This window comes from Mobula birostris, chromosome 29 (genome assembly GCF_030028105.1).
Source record: "Mobula birostris isolate sMobBir1 chromosome 29, sMobBir1.hap1, whole genome shotgun sequence".
Lineage (NCBI taxonomy): Eukaryota > Metazoa > Chordata > Chondrichthyes > Myliobatiformes > Myliobatidae > Mobula > Mobula birostris.
The window spans coordinates 20,380,124-20,403,178 of record NC_092398.1 but is presented as its reverse complement, the minus strand read 5'-3'; positions in this window follow the sequence as shown (position 1 = coordinate 20,403,178).

The window sequence follows — 23,055 nt, the reverse complement described above, 5'->3', positions numbered from 1 at the left end:
ACGGAATCCCAAAAGAGATATTAAACAAGGAGGTGAAGATGGCGGGGTGACGGCAACGCGCGCGGCCTTTCCGGTGATGAATATCTGTAATCTGTCAAGTAGGGGATATTGCACAATCCTGATTTAATGGAGCCAGACGTGAGATTACGGAGGAACATCTGGAAAACTTCTGAAATGCCAGCTTCGCTGCCGCTGCTACTGTGTGGTAACCGGAATCTCCAGAGCAGAAGGTCCCGAAATCCTCTGCTTTCAGCGGCCAGAGCGAGGTCTTATTTGAAGAACTAAACATAAAAACAGGCTGCGCAGCATCATCAACAGTGTCGTGCAATGACTCTAAAATGGGGGCATCATCAATGGAAACCAACATCTGACGAATGAAATGAGTACATCGAAATAGCAGAAGACACGAGGAAATAAAATTGAAGCCTTAAGAGCAGAAAGAGCTCGCCTATTGGAGAATAAAATGAGCATTGCAAAAATATGTAGAACTTTCAGGGATATTCAATATTCAGGAGGGATAGACACGAAAGAAAAGGAGGTGGGGTGGCGTTGCTGGTCAGAGAGGAGATTAACTCAATATAAAAGAAGGGCATATGGCGGGAGGATTTGGAATCGATATGGGTAGAGCTGCATAACACTAAGGGGCCGAAAACGCTGGTGGGAGTTGTGTACAGGCCACCTAACAGTAGCAGTGAGGTTGGGAATGGTATTAAACAGGAAATTAGAAATGTGTGCAATAAACGAACAGCAGTTATAATGGGTGACTTGAATCTAGATGTAGATTGGGTGAACCAAATTGGTAGGGGTGCTGAGGAAGAGGATTTCTTGGAATGTATGCTGGATGGTTTTTTGAACCAACATGTCGAGGAACCAACTAGAGAGCAGGCTATTCTAGACTGGGTATTGAGCAATGAGGAGGTGTTAATTAGCAATCTTATCGTGAGAGGTCCCTTGGGTAAGAGTGACCATAATATGGTGGAATTCTTCATTAAGATGGAGAGTGACATAGTTAATTCTGAAACAACGGTTCTGAACTTAAAGAAGGATAAATTTGAAGGTATGAGACGTGAATTAGCTAAGATAGCCTGACAAATGACACGTAAAGGGTTGACGCTGGATCTGCAATGGCAAAATGTAAAGATCGCATGGATGAACTACAACAACTGTTCATCCCAGTTTGGCAAAAGAATAAATCAAGGAAGGTAGTGCACCCGTGCCTGACAAAGGAAATTAGGGATAGTATCAAATCCAAAGAAGAAGCATACAAATTAGCCAGAAAAAGTGGCTCCCCTGAGGACTGGGAGAAATTCAGAGTTCAGCAGAGGAGGACAAAGGGCTTAATTAGGAAGGTGAAAAAATTATGAGAGAAAACTAGCAGGAAACATAAAAACTGACTGTAAAAGCTTTTATAGATATGTGAAAAGAAAAAAATTGGTTAAGACAAATGTAAGTACCCTACAGACAGAAACAGGTGAATTGATTATGGGGAGCAAGGACATGGCAGACCAATTGAATAATTACTTTGGTTCTGTCTTCACTGAGGTGGACATAAAAAATCTTGCGGAAATAGTAGGGGACAGAGGGTCCAGTGAGATGGAGGAACTGAGGGGAATACATGTTAGTAGGGAAGTGGTGTTAGGTAAATTGAAGGGATTAAAGGAGGATAAATACCCAGGGCCAGATGGTCTGCATCCCAGAGTGCTTAAGGAAGTAGCCGAAGAAATAGTGGATGCATTAGCGATAATTTTTCAAAACTCTTTAGATTCTGGACTAGTTCCTTAGGATTGGATGGTGGCTAATGTAACCCCACTTTTTAAAAAAGGAGGGAGAGAGAAACCAGGGAATTATAGACCGGTTAGCCTAACATCGGTGGTGGGGAAACTGCTGGAGTCAGTTATCAAAGATGTGATAACAGCACATTTGGAAAGCCGTGAAATCATCGGACAAAGTCAGCATGGATTTGTGAAAGGAAAGTCATGTCTGACGAATCTCATAGAATTTTTTGAGGATGTAACTAGTAGAGTGGATAGGGAGAACCAGTGGACGTGGTATATTTGGATTTTCAAAAGGCTTTTGACAAGGTCCCACACAGGAGATTAGTGTGCAAACATAAAGCACACGGTGTTGGGGTTAGGTATTGATGTGGATAGAGAATTGGTTGGCAGACAGGAAGCAAAGAGTGGGAATAAATGGTACCTTTTCAGAATGGCAGGCAATGACTAGTGGGGTACCGCAAGGCACAGTGCTGGGACCCCAGTTGTTTACAATATATATTAATGACTTGGATGAGGGAATTAAATGCAGCATCTCCAAGTTTGCGGATGATACGAAGCTGGGCGGCAGTGTTAGCTGTGAGGAGGATGCAGGGCCACTTGGATAGGTTAGGTGAGTGGGCAAATTCATGGCAGATGCAATTTAATGTGGATAAATGTGAAGTTATCCACTTTGGTGGCAAAAATAGGAAAACAGATTATTATCTGAATGGTGGCCGATTAGGAAAAGGGGAGGTGCAACGAGACCTGGGTGTCATTATACACCAGTCATTGAAAGTGGGCATGCAGGTGCAGCAGGCAGTGAAAAACACGAATGGTATGCTTGCATTTATAGCAAGAGGATTCGTGTACAGGAGCACACCTGGATTACTGTGTGCAGTTTTGGTCCCCTAATCCGAGGAAAGACACCCTTGCCATAGAGGGAGCACAAAGAAGGTTGATTCCTGGGATAGCAGATCTTTCATATCATGAAAGACTGGATGAACTCGGCTTATACTGGTTGGAATTTAGAAGATTGAGGGGGGATCTGATTGAAACGTATAAAATCCTAAAGGGATGGGACAGGTTAGATGCAGGAAGATTGTTCCCGATGTTGGGGAAGTCCAGAACGAGGGGTCACAGTTTGAGGATAAAGGGGAAGCTTTTTAGGACCGAGATTAGGAAAAAACTTTTTCACACAGAGAGTGGTGAATCTCTGGAATTCTCTGTCACAGGAAACGGTTGAGGCCAGTTCATTGGCTGTATTTAAGAGGGAGTTAGATATAGCCCTTGTGGCTAAAGAGATCAGGGGGTATGGAGGGGAGGCTGGTACAGGGTTCTGAGTTGGATGATCAGCCATGATCATACTGAATGGCGGTGCAGGCTCGAAGGGCCGAATGGCCTACTCCTGCACCTATTTTCTATGTTTCTATGTAGTTTATAGATAGAATAAAACGTGGTGCATATGAGGAGAGATTGATAAGTTCGTGGCCTAAGGTAGAAGGAGACGAGTTACTAACTTCAAATTTTCTGCATAATCACTCAAAGAGTTGACCTGCATGCACATGTAACGAGAGCTGTATAAGTCATTTCCTTCTACCTTATCAATCACCCATCTCTGGGCACTTTCTGGAGGTCCAAGATCTGTTTCCTCCACGACCGCTGGACTACGTGTGTAAATGTAGGTGGGGAGTATATTGAATAATAAATGTGCGGGGTTTTTCTAAGATTGACTCTTTCTACCTTAGGCCATGAACATATCAATCGCCCGTTGTACAAAGCCAGACGAAAGAGACACAGCAAATGCGCCAGTCAGAATTATGAAAACATAACTAAACATAACTATTAGTTGAGAAACGACGTTTCCATTTATACAGGACACTGAAATTTAATGGAACGCACACGTGTTACCAACCCAAACACAGAATTATGACAAACATGGAAATAATGACCTATAGGTCTAATATCCGTTAAACACAGTGCAGTAGCATCGAAAAACAAGCATAATTCGGGAGAAAAATGAAAGCACCCGCAAAAACGAAGACATGCGAACACCCAAGTATGCAAAGAATATACTAAAAGCGGGTATAAAACTATTAACGTCTGGAAAGGTACCGTCAGTAATAACGTTGATAAATGTTGGTATAAAAAGATTACTTGCTACATCTTTACGCATTAATGGATTTCAATATTTTCATAAAAATCGTGAAAAAGTGCCGAATTCGACGGAAAATAAATAATATCTACTAACTAAAGTAAAAATGAGAAATAACCCATCAAATATATGTTCTATTGCATGTTTACTAATTACTTATACCATCGTTACTCTATGCATCTCGCAGCTAATCCACACTAATTTAGATTAGCGCAATATACTTTCAGAGGAGCAAGAAGTATGCTGTAATTGAGCGGAAGGATGTAAAAAACAACCGATAAATTCTGCCATTCTCAATCAAGCCCAGATGAAAAGCAGAGATATTTCACGTTTCCACAAGTACGACCAAAAGGTTGTTAATTCTGTCCCACACTTATGGCTTACTGATGTTCTTAATACCGATATAAACTATACCCAGTTCTTGTGAAATTCAGACAACAACATTTGAGTTATTGGCGTATGATAATCACGCTAATCAACCACAAAAATAGTACCACATTCTTCTAAACAAATCGAGACGTTTTGTAGGGCTACTGTCTAAGCCCACTACAATTTTAGCTAGCTTTAAGCCAGTCCTCTCATATACTGAATCGGGCGAGAATAGGATATCAAATCCCAAACACCAAAGTATTCGACGGTTTGGTTCAATTCATCGTCATCCGTCAAGCTACAGCAGTTTATCGACACGGTAAAGTAGTCTCTAAAGATTTAATAATGAACTTTGGACCAGATAAGAGCCGAAACTGAAACGTAGCTAAAGTCACAATAGAGATAATAGAACATAAAACAAATCTTCAGGAAGTAATGCAAACGATGAATGATTACGATCAACACACATCAAAGTTGTGGTGAACGCAGCAGGCCAGGCAGCATCTCTAGGAAGAGGTACAGTCGACGTTTCAGGCCGAAACCCTTCGTCAGGACTAACTGAAGAAAGAGTTAATAACAGATTTGAAAATGGGAGCGGGAGGGGGATATCCAAAATGATAGGAGAAGACAGGAGGGGGAGGGATGGAGCCAAGAGCTGGACAGGTGATTGGCAAAGGGGATATGAGAGGATCATGGGACAGGAGGTCCGGGGAGAAAGACTGGGCGGGGGCGGCGGGGAACCAGAGGATGGGCAAGGGGTATAGTCAGAGGGACAGAGTGATAAAAATGAGAGTGAGAGAAAGAATGTGTGTATAAAAATAAAAAAAAACGGATGGGGTACGAGGGGGAGGTGGGGCATTAGTGGATGTTAGAGAAATCGATGTTTATGTCAGCATGTTGGAGGCTACCCAGACGGAATATAAGGTGTTGTTCCTCCACCCTGAGTGTGGCTTCATTTTTACAGTAGAGGAGGCCGTGGATAGACATGTCAGAATGGGAATGGGATGTGGAATTAAAATGTGTGGCCACTGGGAGATCCTGCTTTCTCTGGCGGACAGAGCGTAGGTGTTCAGCAAAGCGGTCTCCCAGTCGCGTCGGGTCTCGCCAATATATAGGAGGCCACGTCGGGAGCACCGGACGCAGTACATCACCCAGATTGCGATCTGCCGGGATATTAACAAGCAGATGTATAGGTCATAGTGCGATAAAAGTAAAATTTCCGACGGTATATACTACAAGGCTTAAGAAACTCCCCCGAACAGAGCTCAATCAAAAAGATATGACAAGGGTAATAAGGACTTCCGTTACAACGATATTAAAGTATCTGCAACATTTACAAAGGAAAACAGGAAATGAAATTGGAAATTAAGTAAGCAGAATGAACACTCGAACGCGCTTAGAATGACACGTGGTCGGACAAAAAGAAGAATGAGGAACATTGATAAAACATCTACACAACAGTCAGTTCACACTTCTGAGTATATTATTTCATAAACGAAACACGATTCAGAACTACAGAAGGTCAGATAAAATTCTGATGAGAAGGATGCACCACTAGACTTAAGGGAAAGCACAAGCCAGAAAAATTAAGAAGTTATCACCTTGGAAGAAGGAGTTAACAAATAGAAGGGCATGTCACCCATAGAAGAATACACACGATATAGAAACGTAGTTGGAAGCCTCCGCACGATATAGTTGAAGAGCTCTTCCGAGAAACAGAATGGTTCCTTGTGGCAATACATGACCACGTGGTTGACACCAAAAAAATCAGAAAAAAGCACAATATAATACCAACAAATTTGTCGACGATAGTTGTAGAAAACGCCTAGAGAGACCAGAAACAATTCAATACGTGAGAGGATCATGCAGCAATTTAACGCAATCTGATTATTTCACTGGCACAATCAAGTGGCAAACATCATGGACCAATATCTTGCTTCAACATATGAAATCAGAAAAAGAAAACTGAGCATAAATACAGTCTTGATCCTGGTTTGGAGTCAGAGTGCTCAAATGATATGATCACCGATCAGTTATCAATACTCAAGGATATAATACGACATGATAAACAAGCAAGAACAATTGCTTGTAAACGGCAGATAAAAAAAAAACAGAAATAGACTCAAAGAGAACAGGAAATTGAAAGGCCATGGAACGTGAAGAGGGTATACATTGCCCTACCAGTAATATCTACAATTGGGACATCCAAAGGTCACTACACAGTACCATTAAACTATTCGTCATTCACAGCAGTATCAATGTAAATGTCCTAAAAGCCACTCAACTAAACACCGGTACAGTAGGCTGAAAGTTCTAATCAATCGCAAAAGGGGTGGCCTTAGCTATGCCCGTACTTCAGGTTTTCCAGGATTGAGCTGAGAATATATACTTTAAAATGATAATAATAATAATTCTGTCCCCAATCCGCGGCGACGCCAGGTGGCGGATTCAGGAAAGCACTGTAGTCATTTAGGGCAGGTGGGAAATAAAATATCACCCGAACATCCAAGTCCAAGCACTTGTACCCAGATTGAGCGGTGCTGTTGTCAGCGCCTTTCCGTCATGTTACGGGCGGATGAAACCGCAGTCTGGTTGAAAGTACAAACAGTAATGCACGTTCACGTCAGTGATTAATGGTGTTGACGAAATACGTTCACTTTCTGGGGAGCGTAAGGGCATGGCCTGGAGCCAACGCTGGGCGTGATCTGAGACGAGCCGCGAGTGGTGCCCTGCTGATTAGGCGAGCAGGCACCGGGATCGGGAAGAATATACAACCAGTATTCTATTATCCCACCAACACCAGAAGCTGCGACAGCTGCAGTTCTTTCTCAGGCTAACAGTCCAGTTACGACTGAGGTCTATCAAGTAGTTAAGAGACTACTCTAAACGGATGAAATAGTCGTTACAAGTAAACACATTCATGATGCGTGCATATTATCGAGTACGTGAAACTGGCAGAGCAGCATCCAAAACAGAGGCACTGTTAAACAGAAACTCAAAACTGAGCAATGGAATGAGAATAACGAAATGACAGAAATGATTAGGAAACCATTTTGAAATCTTCAGAGTGGAAGTATCCGGGCTATAAGGGTATACAATTGATAGTCAGACGAAGGAAGTTAAGAGAAAAGCTAAGGGAATGCTAAGGAAACATGACGTCCATAAAATATAAGATCACCCGCAAAAAAAAAAAAAAAAAAATATTGTCTCATCAGTAGATACGACAGAACAGAAGCTTGGTGCATGCAAAACCAGACTAAATGCACACATGATAAGCGCCGGACGAAGAAAACAGAAATACCCACCCAGAAACAATGAAAAAGATCATTGACGTTGAAACTAAACGATTTGGCAAAGTATCTCGAACACATTCACTGTATTACCAACGAATGCAGAGATATTAATTTTCTCGTCTAATATCTGGTCAAGCAGGGTAACGCGCAATGAAGAAACAAGCTGGATTACGGAGGAAAAAGAGTACACTAACACAATTGAAGAAACGCAAATATCTGGAGTTGCATTGGGTGTGCTAAAATGGGTATCAAAATACCCACAGCTCTAGAAGTGCAGATAGTGACAATATTGATAAATAACATTGTAAGAATACTGCCTACCTTCCTTGTATCTGATAATACATATCAACACATTTTCTTACAAATCCAGAAAAATTGCCGAATGTTTGACAGAATTTAAAACTTATCTGCTTCCATCAGATGAATTGGTAAAATGAACCACCCACATATTTCTTGTTTACAAACTATATATAAAAATCTGACACCATGCCTCTCGCAACTAATCACCACATACTTAAAATTACCAGCAATTCTGCCGAAACGATTTAAAAGAATGTAAGTTATAACTATTATTAAGTTCTGCATTTCGAAATCAGGTCCGTGGGAAAAGCACAGAACTTCCATGTCTTATATTGTGAGGTTCTGGCCGGGGGCGAGGTCGACAGCCCGCCCCTGCATTTCTAATGAGTAGTACTGTTTACTGTTCTTGTTTTAAAATGCTCTTGTGGGATCATGGTTGGAGTTCCGGTTCGAGAAAAGCAAAGATCTTCTATGTTTTATGTTAACTACCAAAAGACATTTGATGCGGTCCCACAATCATGGTCCATAAAAGTGTAGAATAATCAAAAACTGCACACAAAATTCTTTTAACATCGGATGAAGCATTGGTGGAGCATAATCAACCAGTCAAATAACAGCCAAAAAAATCAACCATGGTTGCCAAAATAAACGGAAGCTGAGTGACTCTCTAAGCCACTCATATACTCATATGAACGTATTAATTTGACATAATATCTTGGTGCAAACCCTGTATGGAAAACTTGCAACAAAACATAAAAGCTGGACCAACACGTTTTATAAAACATTCGAACGCACTTAGTTTCAAACTATTTAGGACAAAGGAGGAAGTTGAATCACAATTCAGCATTCCACCTGACCATAAGAAATTGTGACAAGTAGTACACACCACGAACTTAAAGGAAAACACATGCCAGAGACATGACTAAACCAAAACTTTCGGGGAATCAGTTAAACAATGGAAGAGCACGACCTGCATGTCCTGGACGGTCTGGATCCTTGATGATAGGGATGCAGCTCCCCTGGGACAGCTCACGGTGGAGATGTGCTAACTTGCGCAGATGGTTTTACCAGTGATGGATTGAGCCGTAATCTCCAAGTGTAGCGTCATTGAAAAATAGGAGTAGTAAGGAGAAGAGGTTTTTTTCTCTCGTGGCGAAACAAAGTTAATGATGTCAAGGCACTGCTGTCCAAAACACTGGTCGTAACGCATTAGTTGAAGGACTGATTTACAGACGTTGGGATGAACTTTCCCCTTATTAAACTTAACCTCATTTAGACCCTCTTTCTTGATATCTGCAGATCGTCCTGTGTCTCCTCGGTATTATGTGTAGCAGAGCACTGAACATGTTAAGGAAAGCAACACCGCGCTCGTTGGTGGGTGGGAGATGAAAGGACGGAGGTTCGTACATGGAGAGCTCGAGATCTACAGAGAGGAGGTAGGAGAGTACTAGTCAGAAGGAGATTTCCATTGAGCTGAAGTTAAATGAGACAGAATGTATGTCGGAGCGGATCGTGTGTGAAAATGGACTGGGAAAGACGCAATTGGAATAAAAGTAGACAATGCCAGAAGTCGCCCACAACTGACAAATCCCCCCGCAGAAAACGAAAGTGTATAGGTATCTAGTCAGGAGTGACAATGAGCAGAAAATCAAATTAATTTTCACGGTGCTGGGAGAGAGGGTGTGGGTTCTCTGGGCTTAGGAATTATGTATTAGACGATAAAACTAAGGGTCAACTGCAGTTTTAGATTGCCGCTTGAAATGAATTTGAGACAGTTTAAGACCTGTTATTTTTAAACTTATTGCTCCGTATTACAGATTTAACAGTAAAATTTTCTCGGCATTGCACTGTCTTCTTTAGCTTCATTCGTAATTTGCAAAGTCCATGCCGCCAGCGAGCCTTACGTCTGTGGTGGGAAAGCTGTTGGAAAAGATTCATGGAAATAGCATCTATGGGCATTTGGAGAATCATGGTCTGATAAGGGGCAGTCAGCATGGCTTTGTGAAGAACAGATCGTGTCTAACAAGACTGACAGAGTTCTTTGAGAGGGTGAACAGGCATATAGATGAGGGTAGTGCAGTGGATGCGATCTAAACGGAATTTAGTAAGGCATTTGACAAGGTTCCACACGGTAGGCCTATTCCGAAAGTCAGAAGGCATGGGATCCAGGGAGGTTTGGCTAGGTGGATTCAGAATTGGCTCACCTGCAGAAGCAGAGGGTCGTGGTGGAGGGAGTGCATTCAGATTGGAGGATTGTGGCTAGTGGTGTCCCATAAGGATCTGTTCTGGGACCTCTGCTTTTCGTGATTTTTATTAACGAAAAGGATGAGGAGTAGAAGGGTGGGTTGGCAAGCTTGCAGACGACACAAAGGTTGGTGGGGTTGTGGCTAGTGTAGAGGATTGTCGAAGATTTCAGAGAGACATTGATAGGATGCAGAAGTGGGCTGAGAAGTGGCAGATTGAGTTCAACCCGGAGCAGTGTGAGGTGGTACACTTTGGAAGGACAAAGTCCAAGAGAATCTACAAAGTAAATTAGATTAGATTATGAGGACACAGAGTTCTCTTTTATTGTCATTTCGTAATGCATACATTAAGAAATGATGCAATGTTTATCCAGAATGATATCACAGAAACACATGACAAGCTTACTGAAAAACGGACAAAAAACACATAATTATAATATATCGTTAAAACAGTGCAAAGCAATACCGTAACATGATAAAGAACAGACTATGGGCACGGTAAAAAGTCTCAAAGTCTCTCTAAAGTCCCATCATCTCACCTAGACGGTGAACCTCCAGCGCCGCAAACTTGCCGTTGCAGCATCCTGGAAGTATCCAACCACAGCCTGACTCCGAGTCCGTCCGAAAACTCCGAGCCTCCGACGAGCTCTCCGACACCGAGCACCAAGCACCATCTCTGCCGAGCACTTTGACCCCGGCCCCGGCAACAGGCAATAGGCAAATTCGAGGATCTGGGGCCTTGCCCTCCGGAGATTCTCGATCGCACAGTAGCAGTGGCAGAGAAGCGGGCATTTCAGAAGTTTCTCCAGGTGTTCCTCCGTGTTTCTCACGGCTCTCTCCATCCAATCAGGATTGTGCAGGGCCCCCAAGTGAACACATAGGATATGTGTTATAGGATGGCGTCGCGTCACCATCTTATCCTCCCTCCTCGTTGTCCTCGTTCTGCAGGATCCTTGGTAGTGTGTAGGAGCAGAGGGATCTGGGGGTACATGGCAATATATCCATGAAAGTTGCGTCACAGGTAGATAGTGTGGTTAAAAAAAGCTTATGGGGTGTTAGCTTTCGTTACTCGAGCGATCGAGTTTAAGAGTCGCGGGGTAATGATGCAGTTCTATAAAACTCTGGTTAGGCCACACTTGGAGTAGTGTGTCGAATTCTGGTCACCTCACTATGGGAAAGATGTGGAAGCATTGGAAAGAGTACAGAGGAGATTTACCATATTGCTACATGGTTTAGAGAGTATTGATTATGATCAGAAATTAAGGGGGCTAGGGCTTTACTCTTTGGGGAGAAGGAGGATGAGAGAAGACATGACAGAGCTATACAAGATATTAAGAGGAATAGATGGAGTGGACAGCCAGCGCCTCTTCTAACTCTAGGTTTTGGGTGGAAATCTGATGAAATCAGTCTCGGCTCGAAATGTCGACTCTTTAAAGGCGGCATCCCAAAAAATGAGTCTACCTCAATGAGCCGTCGAAGCGGAAGAAGCGCTGGGTTCGCTGGCTGCCGCCAGCGCCAACGAGTCACTTAAAATGCGGTGAGATTTAATGGTGGTATAGAAAGTTATGAGGATTTTAGATGGTATAAATGCATGCAGGCTTCTTCTGTTGAGGTTGGGTGAGACTGGAACTGGAGTAATGAGTTAGGGGTGAAAGGTGAAATGTTTACTAGGAACATTATAGGTAAGCTATGGACACAGAGGTGGCAACCGTGTGGAAAAAGCTTCCAGCGGACGTGCCAGGTTTGATTTCAGGACTAAAGAGACATTTGATAGGAACAGGGATAAAAGGAGTGTGGAGTGTCAGTTCAGGGTGCAGGTGATTGGGACTAGGAAGACTGACAGATCGGCACTGAATAGATGACACGAAGAACATATTTGTGTGCTGTAGTACTCTACAACTTTATGCCATTCTCTCTAATTAGGGACATCCTGGTCAATCCCTCTGCATCTTTTCCAACTTCCCCATATTCTTCCTCTATTGAGGAGGCCAAGACTGATCACAATACTTCAATGCACACATAGTCCAGACTATTCTCGAACTGCAAGATTCCCACGTGGCTCATAAAGCCAATCCCGTTATTAATGAAGGCAGGCGCACATTACACCTTCTCAACAACCCTATGAACTTTCCGATAAATTAGGTGGATCTGCGGACCTGAAGCACAGCCTCGCCATGCCCGTCCACACTGCTGAGAACCCTGATATTAACCTTGCACTCTCCCTTCACTTTTGAACTACCAGTCCAAGCTGCTTCCGCATTGAACGGTACATTTTCATCATATCCTTTCATAACCTTTCACTAACTTCTACACTACCAACAACACCACCACCCTTCGTGGCATTTGCAAATTTCTCAACACAGGAATTGAATTGCACAATTAAATCATTTATGAAACTCTTAAAGAGTACGGATCGCTGAGGAGATTACCAATGAAACAATAGTCACGGAATACGCTCCATCTGTCACCACACTCTGCCTTCTTTCGCTAATCTAATCCTGAATGTCGAACAGCATACTAAAATCCATGGGCATAAATACACTTCATTTCATCAATTTGTTTTTCCTACTTTTGGCAGAATTCAGTCAGGTTCGTAAGACACGAACTCTCCATGACAAAACCTTTGTGACTATCACTAACCAGACGAAGCTTCTCGAAATGCTTTTAAGTCTTGTCTCGAACAATCTTCTCCTATTTTATGGCTAATGTTACCGTTAGTCAGGCTGGTCTGCAATTCCCAGTATTGCTCGTATTAACTTTCTTGAACCAAAGAGAAGTGACATTTTCCGCACTTCACTCCATAGCTCCTGCTCCTGTGTCCGGGGGAATAAAGGATTATCGCAAAGGCACTGAAATATCGTCCTTAGTTCCGGTAGCAACCGGGGGAAAATCCAATCCGGCTCTGAGGTTATGCTAAGCGAAATGTTATATTTTGCTTGTTTCAGAACATCCTCTTTATTACCATCAATATGTTGCAGCTTACTAGTCTGTTCGATGCTGACATCACATCCCGCCGTCTGTAAATTCTGAGGCGAGAAATTCTTTAAAACACCCCACCGTTTGTAAAACAGCCAGCTCTTCCGACTCCAGGCACACGTTTCCCTCGGTTATCCTTGATCTCTTCCAGCCTCACTGCAGTAATCCTCTTCGTCTTCACATACGCATAGAACGCCTTGATAATCCTCCGCGCAAGCTTTTTTCATGGCCCTTTTTAGCTCTCCTTAGACCGTTCATAATCTAATCACTGAATTCCTTATAACTCCTGTGAGCACCCATTGATACACGCTTCGTATGTTTTTCCTTCCGTTTGACTCAATGCTCCACTTCTGTTTGTTAACTACGATCGGTTACCACGCCATCCTTAACCTGCCTCAACGTGGCAATGTCTACGTGTATCCATAAACAACTTCCACATTGCCATCAATATATTTGTTCTCAATTTACGCCCACATGTCCGGACTACTAACAATATAATTCGCGGACCACAATAAAAAACGTTTCCATGCGGTCCGCTCTTACCCCTTTCCAAGTGTGTAGTGAAGATCTCAGAGTTGATAGATTGATATGTGGACACTTTAGTGATTCCAATGAAAATTACAGTGTCACAGTGGCATTGTATGGGCACAGATATAAATATTAGAAGGGTGAGTCGTAACAGGAATAAAAATGAAATTACCTAAAACTGTCTAACAGGAGGGGCAATCACTTCCACACCTATTGGATAACTCATTATCGAACCTACTGGTCGAGAGTAATAATAACAACATAGAGTGCAGTGGTCTTAGTCTATCACTAAAAGTGCTCCTCTATTCGATCAATGCGGCATGCAGAAGGTGAAAAACAATCTCCAGAATTCACAGGAATTGCGGCAGTGTCTTTTATTGTATCACAGCCTCAGGAGTGTCCAGTTCGAATGGGTTCTAATCTGTTCATTGAACCTGTTGGCATCACCCGTATTGATGTCATTGCCGCAGCACACCACAGCAAAGATGATTTTACCGCCGACAACAGAGTGGTAGAACATGTGAAGGAGAGGCCTGCATACTCCATAGGACTCCAGTCTCTTCAGGAAGCAGAAGAGACTTTGACTATTAGTTTACAAAGCTTCTGTGTTTATCTTTCACTCAAGTCTGCATCCAGGTGCAACCCCAAGCCCTTGTAGGTTCTCATTATCAATAGCAAAACGGAACAGTGCAGACTTAGTCTTCGTAATGTCCATCATTGCATCCTTTGTCTTACTAACGCTGAGCTGCTGATGATTTAGGTTGCACCATTTGACAAAGTCCTCAATCAGTGCCTTGTTTTCATTCTACCGAGCACTCTTTATACAGCCAACTAACGCTGAGTCTGAAAGAATTTCTGCAGCTGCAATTGTGGTCAATGCTTGGGAAATGCTCTCTCGCCGAGAAAATTGTCGCATGACCAGGCCCATTGCTCTGTACCATTTCCAGTCTGGTTTCTCCTCTTCTGGGCCTACCCACGTATAGTGTCAGGTATTGTTCTTGGACACACCAAGCAAATCTTGCACTTTCTAAGCCTTTGCTCTGAGAAGGAGCTAATTAATGTTCAGGAAATTGTTATTGTTGCAACTTTCCATAACCTGACTCCCTATTTGCTCCTCGGAATTTCAGTTTCTCCTGTGGGATTGGTTTAATGCTGCAAAAAGAGCGACTGCTCCCTGCCTCTTGGTAACTTCCACCCATGATGCCCACCGTTTTTACAGCTTCGATACTATCCCCGGTGAGCAATGTCCTTCACCCACATATATTATCTCACTCATTTTCCGTTTTGAAACATCTATTCCCAAACATTCAGCAGCCGTGTCTACTTTTGTGGCAGAACCAGGTTAACATATTGGCCACAATATCGAAGCTCCAATTGGTTTGCCGTACACTAAGTTCATCGCCTTTGTTTCTCACAGTTGTCGCATAAATCACATTCATTTCAAACCACCTACCCGATTTTATTTACGCCATATCCACTGCCCGTCTTTTTTCATAGTCTCCCTATACTTTGCACCCACAGTTCCTTCACCACAGCTGCACAAAGATCTGACCTGCCACCCTGCTTCCGAGCCGCCTGCATATATTTTATGCTCTGATGGATACGTCGTTGTGGAGTCTTCAGAACTTTCCCACTGATAGGCCCTTCCCCCTCTTTAAAATAGAATGTCAAGCAAAAGGTCGAGTTTATTCTCATATGCAGAAATACATGTATGCAGTGGTGGAATGAAACACATACTTGCTGAAGATTTACACGTATGTACGAAGCCTTCAGAAAAAAAAACATATATACAAGAAATAAAGCATGCAGTGAATGTCAAATCCAAGTATTTTATCATATTCTCAATTACATATATGCACAACTGGAAACGCACATAACAACAAATGTGTAGCACTCAGAAGAAAAAAAAATATCGAGCCCCACCTGGATGATGTCAACTAACAGATATACAGGAATATTGTTCTGCTGAATGTGCCTATAATATGTTATCGTAAGGACTAGGGCAACCGCTATTTCAAAGATTATTAAAACTTAATGAACTCCAGTGGAAATAAATCTGCAATAATAATATTAAATAGACAAATAATCGTGTTTCTGATTCCATAACTCATTAGTCTACATTTCTTTGTATAATATATGGATTCTGGTTGACATTCATTCTTTTGTGTTGCTCTTCCATCAGCCACAACAAACAGGGTCTTCGTGATGTATGAGTCAATGGTCCTGGTCCGAACAATCAATTCGTCGTTGCTTATGTGTCGAATCAACTTGCTCTATTGAAGCAAATCAGTCATACAGTGAGATATAAACACAGCAGTGTACGAAGCCGACATTGAAAATAAACACTTTCGAAAAGTAGCGTTAAATCGGTGAATCTCGTTTGCGTTTTATTGACGAAGTAAACCAATTTAATGTAAACACATATTTTAATCCATTCCTCAGCTTCTCCCTGAACTTCTGCTGTGTTAGTCCGTAGATATACGTGTTGGTGCAAGTGCAGAGAAATTCCAGCATAAAACCTACCTGCTGTAGGATATACCTTGGGTTGGTGTGGTATCTGTCTGTGTAGGTATAATTTTCTATTTGCCAGTTCACAGAGTATACAACACTGGGTGTCCACAGTAAAATGAAATTGCTTGATATAGCGAACAATAAAACTATCGACTTTCTCCGGCTTTCCACTTCTGCATCCTTCTGATTCTCGCTAATATTCCGCAGTGCCCGACGGACGTTATTGGCCGCGATAATATGCCTGGCAGTTAATGTGTTAAACAAAACCATTAAGCAGATTGGAACCACTGCAGACAGAATACCGTCACATAACTGGTATGCTCTCCAGAAGGGTGACGTTAAAAATGCCGTTGTGGTGACACAGTGTTTTGAATGCACAGCAAAGTAAAATGGCAGAGCTTTTGCGTAACACGCCACACACAGAGTTACCACCATCATAATCGCTGTTTTCTCGGTGCAGTATGGTTTTCGCAGCTTCTGACAGCAGATGGCGATGTAGCGATCAAAAGTAAATGCGACCGTAAACCAAACGGAACAGTCAGAGTTTGCGACACGCAGAACAATTATTACAGCACACACCGGAGTTCTGAACAGGAAATTAGCAAAGACATAGATAAAATTAACTTGTTCGAAAATAACAGCCACGATGACGACCATCAAGTCTGCTACTGCCATGGCCACCAAGTAGAGGGTGATGCATTTGGAAAGGCCGCATTTTCCCCGGGATAAGATCACAATCGCCGTTAAATTAACTGAAAAAAAAATAATGCATGTTAATATATCTCCTAGTCCCCACTTTGGTGACTGCGAATTGAGTTCCTTAGTAAGACTATAATATACAGGAGACCGTAAGACTCATAGTGCACCGGCATCTTTCAGCAGATATCGCGGCAGATTTATGTTCTGAAGTAAAATGACCCAGAAGAAACCTGGGTGCAGTGTTGTGTTTTAAATAACAGCCGAAAACCTTCTGTTTTGTTCTGTCAAATGTGGTACCTGTTGCACCCAGCTAGAGGCAGATCGAACGCATTTCCATTGTTTAAAGGTATTGGTGACTTACAGGGAACAGAACATACACTTGGCGAACCTATTTGCAATTCACATTTTTTATCTTTATGGCGTGCTTTAAGTTAACTAGCGAAGATGGAATAACGATATTTTAAATGGTCTCTGTAGACTCACTGGAACATAATGCAGCTGCCAGCGGAGGTATTTCTCGTTGTCAGAGGAAAGACTTTGATCTCACGAGATGCTAAACGGCTGTCAAGGCTGCCCGGAACGGGATATCATATAATTCCCGTTCACAAGAGCCTTTATTCTTCAGCTGTTCGCCCTTCCGGTACGGAGATAGTAGCGAACTCTCGAAGACTGCGGCTCCTCTCACTGCTTAAGGGACAAAAGTATGCTTGTTTGAAGAAACACAGAGAAATGTGTCTTAAAGTTTCTTTTTTAAAAAAAGACATGAAAGCAAATCAACTCAGATTTTTTTTTATAGATTTCTACCAAGCGCTTATCAGAATAACACAGAAGCAAACTTTGAAATAAGTATACTTCAGAGTGATGATAACATTGATATGTTAATGTGAGGAATTCGAAAACGTGATGAAAAGACATCACAATTTGGATTTTCTTTAATTCTATGGAAAATTTGCATGTGGCGAATTCTGCAAGACAGTACATGTCTTCATCCCGGACACTTCAATGGCAAGTGCTTGCATTGTGAGTGTATAATCGTATCTGCGTTTGAAAAGGCAACCCACTGAAAACTCCATTCACATGGCGAGGGAGTAACCGATTAAATCAAACACTGCCTTCCTGTCCGCTCCCTTAGTTGTCCTTGATGACATTTTGAATACAATCATTATGGGACTGCCCAGGTGTAGCTGGATATACGGAATTGTATTGAAAACTGTACTCAATTTCCCACACAGTTTCACACCAGTTAAGTATCATTAATTATATTGTAGAACATAATATTTGCATTTTCTTCTCGCACAGTTCCCATTTTCTGGAATAATATAATTGAGTAAACATCTCGGGGGTCAGATAAAGCGAATGTCGAAAGCCGTCAGTGGAGTCCTTAGGCTCAACCACAACAATACCAGTCAGTTTCAGCACCTTACCAGGAATGCCGACAGCGGCGACTACAGGATAGTAAATTCTGACGATGTTGTAAATTGCTGGATATCCCATTCTGTATCTGAATCACCGATGAGCTGTATAATCTGCAAACACACCTTCTTCAAGTAATTCTAGGACACAACGAGTAGCGTCAATTTATGCGCGTACCTCTTAAATCATTATATCTACAGACCACTGAACAAACACTTAGTCTGAACTATTTTTATCATTATGAAATTGTGCAATAGATTAACTCTTTAGCTGATTGTACTTGAATGTTGTTTGCGAAGAGTTTCCATGGAGAATGCTGCATGTTGTATTCTTCATCACCAGGTTCACACCGACTGACCAGTGTAGTTTTCCCCATTGATCCCTTAATAATTTTAATAACAAGTAGCAACGCATTAAATATCTTTTCACTTACACCACTAGGAATTGCATTAAGAAAGTTTAATGTCGCATGTGAATAAAAGCTCCCTGCAACCGGGTAACTTATGTGGCGTTTTATCTCTTCAGTAGGATTCGATCTGAAAGCGATAGTCAAATGCTGATATGTTTAGCTTATCCCCGCATGCTGGTAATATGAAAAAAAAAAACTACAGTTAACCGGACAACGACCTGATATGCCCCTCACAGACAACCGTGTAAAGGGAAGTTGTGATTGAACCTGTTTCTGTACAATGCACAATGAGTCCGCAAACACCATGTATGCGCTGTGTACTTTTCAGAACTCCCCCGCTCGAAAATGCGATTGGAATAAACCAGTAATACCAATTTTATGTATGATGTTTAACGAGAAACTGTACTCTCCTTGTTATCCATAAAGTTGTTTCATGTTCTTACATTGATTACAGAAATAATCTGATTCTCTCTCACACTTATGTTTAACAACAGTTCTTAAAATATCTAAACTATACCGATTTTGTGAAATTTCTACAATATCTGATGAAGCATTGGTGTACTATTGTCACATATCGATTAAAACTAAAAAAAGAAGAATACGGTTGTTATCAAAATCAACCGGGACAGCTTCCATTAGAATAGATCCGAAATCTCTTTACAATTGAGAAGTGAGTGTGCTTGCCTTTATCTCTCGTTTTACCAACTTTAGCTGAGAGAAGATAAACATAATATCATAAATAAAGAAATAAAAATGCCAACTGTATTCCAAAACGGAAACAAATGGATGTCGGTATGTACCGTGGTCTGGCTGTGCTCTGGACAGCATCTGTTGTCTACGCTGGGAGCAGCTGCCGCCAATATCTGCCGAAGGTTTAAATTTGCTGTTTGAAATACAAAGATGTCCACCGCTTCGGTTTGCGCCTCCATTGTCTTGGGCTCGCCAGAGCTCGCCCAGAGCAAGCGCTGGGACAGATACTTGTATCAGATACTGTAAGAATAACACAAGTGTTGCACTGCTGAACACTTACACTCAAGCAGTTTACGGAAGTAGCACGCGCGTGTATTGGACTTGAGAAGCAAACACATTCATATTGCGTGTATATCATTGAGTAGTGCAGTTTGAGTCTGACACGAGAGCATACAGGGGCAAACTTCATATAGGTTTCATGAACTTCCAGAAGAGCAAGAAAGAAACCAACCTAAAGACCACAATCATACGATGCAAGAAAATAAGGAAGGATGTGTTGATGAAATATAAAATTACGAAAATAGAATCTCCAGAACCTGATAGTAAATCCTTAGAATGAGTAGGCAGACGCTAAGCTTACAGACAAAGTTCTCCTAACGTTGACGACAACACGAAAAGGATCTGTTGGCAGGGAGCAATCAAATTGACCCTATATGCCAAAACAGAAAACGTCATCAACATTTTCAAAAATTTTTCATATTCTCAACAATATTATACTGCCACACTACTTAGCAAAACGAAATATTTGAAGAACTAAATATAAAAACAGGCTGCGCAGCATCATCAACAGTGTCGTGCAATGACTCTAAAATGGGGGCATCATCAATGGAAACCAAATTTTGACGAATGAAATGAGTACATCGAAATAGCAGAAGACACAAGGAAGCAAAATTGAAGCCTGAAGAGCAGAAAGAGCTCGCCTATTGGAGAATAAAATGAGCATTGCAAAAATATGGTAGAACATTCAGGGATATTCAATATTCAGGAGGGATAGACACGAAAGAAAAGGAGGTGGGGTGGCGTTGCTGGTCAGAGAGGAGATTAACTCAATATAAATGACGGACATAAGCCGGGAGGATTTGGAATCGATATGGGTAGAGCTGCATAACACTAAGGGGCGGAAAACGCTGGTGGGAGTTGTGTACAGGCCACCTAACAGTAGCAGTGAGGTTGGGGATGGTATTAAACAGGAAATTAGAAATGTGTGCAATAAACGAACAGCAGTTGTAATGGGTGACTTGAATCTACATGTAGATTGGGTGAACCAAATTGGTAAGGGTGCTGAGGAAGAGGATTTCTTGGAATGTATGCGGGATGGTTTTTTGAACCAACATGTCGAGGAACCAACTAGAGAGCAGGCTACTCTAGACTGGGTATTGAGCAATGAGGAAGTGTTAATTAGCAATCTTGTCCTGAGAGGTCCCTTGGGTAAGAGTGACCATAATATGGTGGAATTCTTCATTAAGATGGAGAGTGACATAGTTAATTCTGAAACAACGGTTCTGAACTTAAAGAAGGGTAAATTTGAAGGTATGAGACGTGAATTAGCTAAGATAGCCTGGCAAATGACAGTTATAGGGTTGACTGTGGATATGCAATGGCAAGCATGTAAAGATCGCATGGATGAACTACAACAATTGTTCATCCCAGTTTGGCAAAAGAATAAATCAAAGGAGGTAGTGCACCCGTGGCTGACAAGGGAAATTAGGGATAGTATCAAATCCAAAGAAGAAGCATACAAATTAGCCAGAGAAAGTGGCTCCCCTGAGGACTGGGAGAAATTCAGAGTTCAGCAGAGGAGGACAAAGGGCTTAATTAGGAAGGGGAAAAATTATGTGAGAAAATTGGCAGGGAACATAAAAACTGACTGTAAAAGCTTTTATAGATATGTGAAAAGAAAAAAAAATTGGTTAAGACAAATGTAGGTACCCTACAGACAGAAAAAGGTGAATTGATTATGGGGAGCAAGGACATGGCAGACCAACTGAATAATTACTTTGGTTCTGCCTTTGCTTAGGAGGACATAAATAATCTTCCGTAAATAATAGGGGACAGAGGGTCCAGTGAGATGGAGGAACTGAGGGAAATACATGTTAGTAGGGAAGTGGTGTTAGGTGAATTGAAGGGATTAAAGGCAGATAAATCCCCAGGGCCAGATGGTCTGCATCCCAGAGTGCTTAAGGACGTAGCCCAAGAAATAGTGGATGCATTAGCGATAATTTTTCAAAACTCTTTAGATTCTGGACTAGTTCCTTGGGATTGGAGGGTGGCTAATGTAACCCCACTTTTTAAAAAAGGAGGGAGAGAGAAACCGGGGAATTACAGACCGGTTAGCCTAACATCGGTGGTGGGGAAATTGCTGGAGTCAGTTATCAAAGATATGATAACAGCACATTTGGAAAGCGGTGAAATCATCGGACAAAATCAGCATGGATTTGTGAAAGGAAAGTCATGTCTGACGAATCTCATAGAATTTTTTGAGGATGTAACTAGTAGAGTGGATAGGGAGGACCAGTGGATGTGGTATACTTGGATTTTCAAAAAGCTTTTGACAAGGTCCCACACAGGAGATTAGTGTGCAAACATAAAGCACACGGTGTTGGGGTAAGGTATTGATGTGGATAGAGAATTGGTTGGCAGACAGGAAGCAAAGAGTGGGAATAAACGGGACCTTTTCAGAATGGCAGGAAGTGACTAGTGGGGTACCGCAAGGGTCAGTGCTGGGAGCCCAGTTGTTTACAATATATATTAATGACTTGGATGAGGGAATTAAATGCAGTATCTCCAAGTTTGCGGATGACACGAAGCTGGGCGGCAGTGTTAGCTGTGAGGAGGATGCAGGGCCACTTGGATAGGTTAGGTGAGTGGGCAAATTCATCGCAGATGCAATTTACTGTGGATAAATGTGAAGTTATCCACTTTGGTGGCAAAAATAGGAAAACAGATTATTATCTGAATGGTGGCCGATTAGGAAAAGGGGAGGTGCAACGAGACCTGGGCGTCATTATACACCAGTCAATTAAAGTGGGCATACAGGTGCAGCAGGCGGTGAAAAAGACGAGTGGTATGCTTGCACTTATAGCAAGAGGATTCGAGTACAGGAGCAGGGAGGTACTACTGCAGTTGTACAAGGCCTTGGTGAGACCACACCTGGATTACTGTGTGCAGTTTTGGTCCCCTAATCCGAGGAAAGACATCCTTGCCATAGATGGAGTACAAAGAAGGTTGATTCCTAGGATAGCAGATCTCTCATGTGATGAAAGACTGGATGAACTAGGCTTATACTCGTTTGAATTTAGAAGATTGAAGGGGGATCTGATTGAAACGTATAAAATCCTAAAGGGATTGGACAGGTTAGATGCAGGAAGATTGTTCCCGATGTTGAGGAAGTTCAGAACGAGGGGTCACAGTTTGAGGATAAAGGGGAAGCCTTTTAGGACCGAGATTAGGAAGAAACTTCTTCACACAGAGAGTGGTGAATCTGTGGAATTCTCTGTCACAGGAAACGGTTGAGGCCAGTTCATTGGCTGTATTTAAGAGGGAGTTAGATATGGCCCTTGTGGCTAAAGGGATCAGGGGGTATGGAGGGGAGGCTGGTACAGGGTTCTGAGTTGGATGATCAGCCATGATCATACTGAATGGCGGTGCAGGCTCGAAG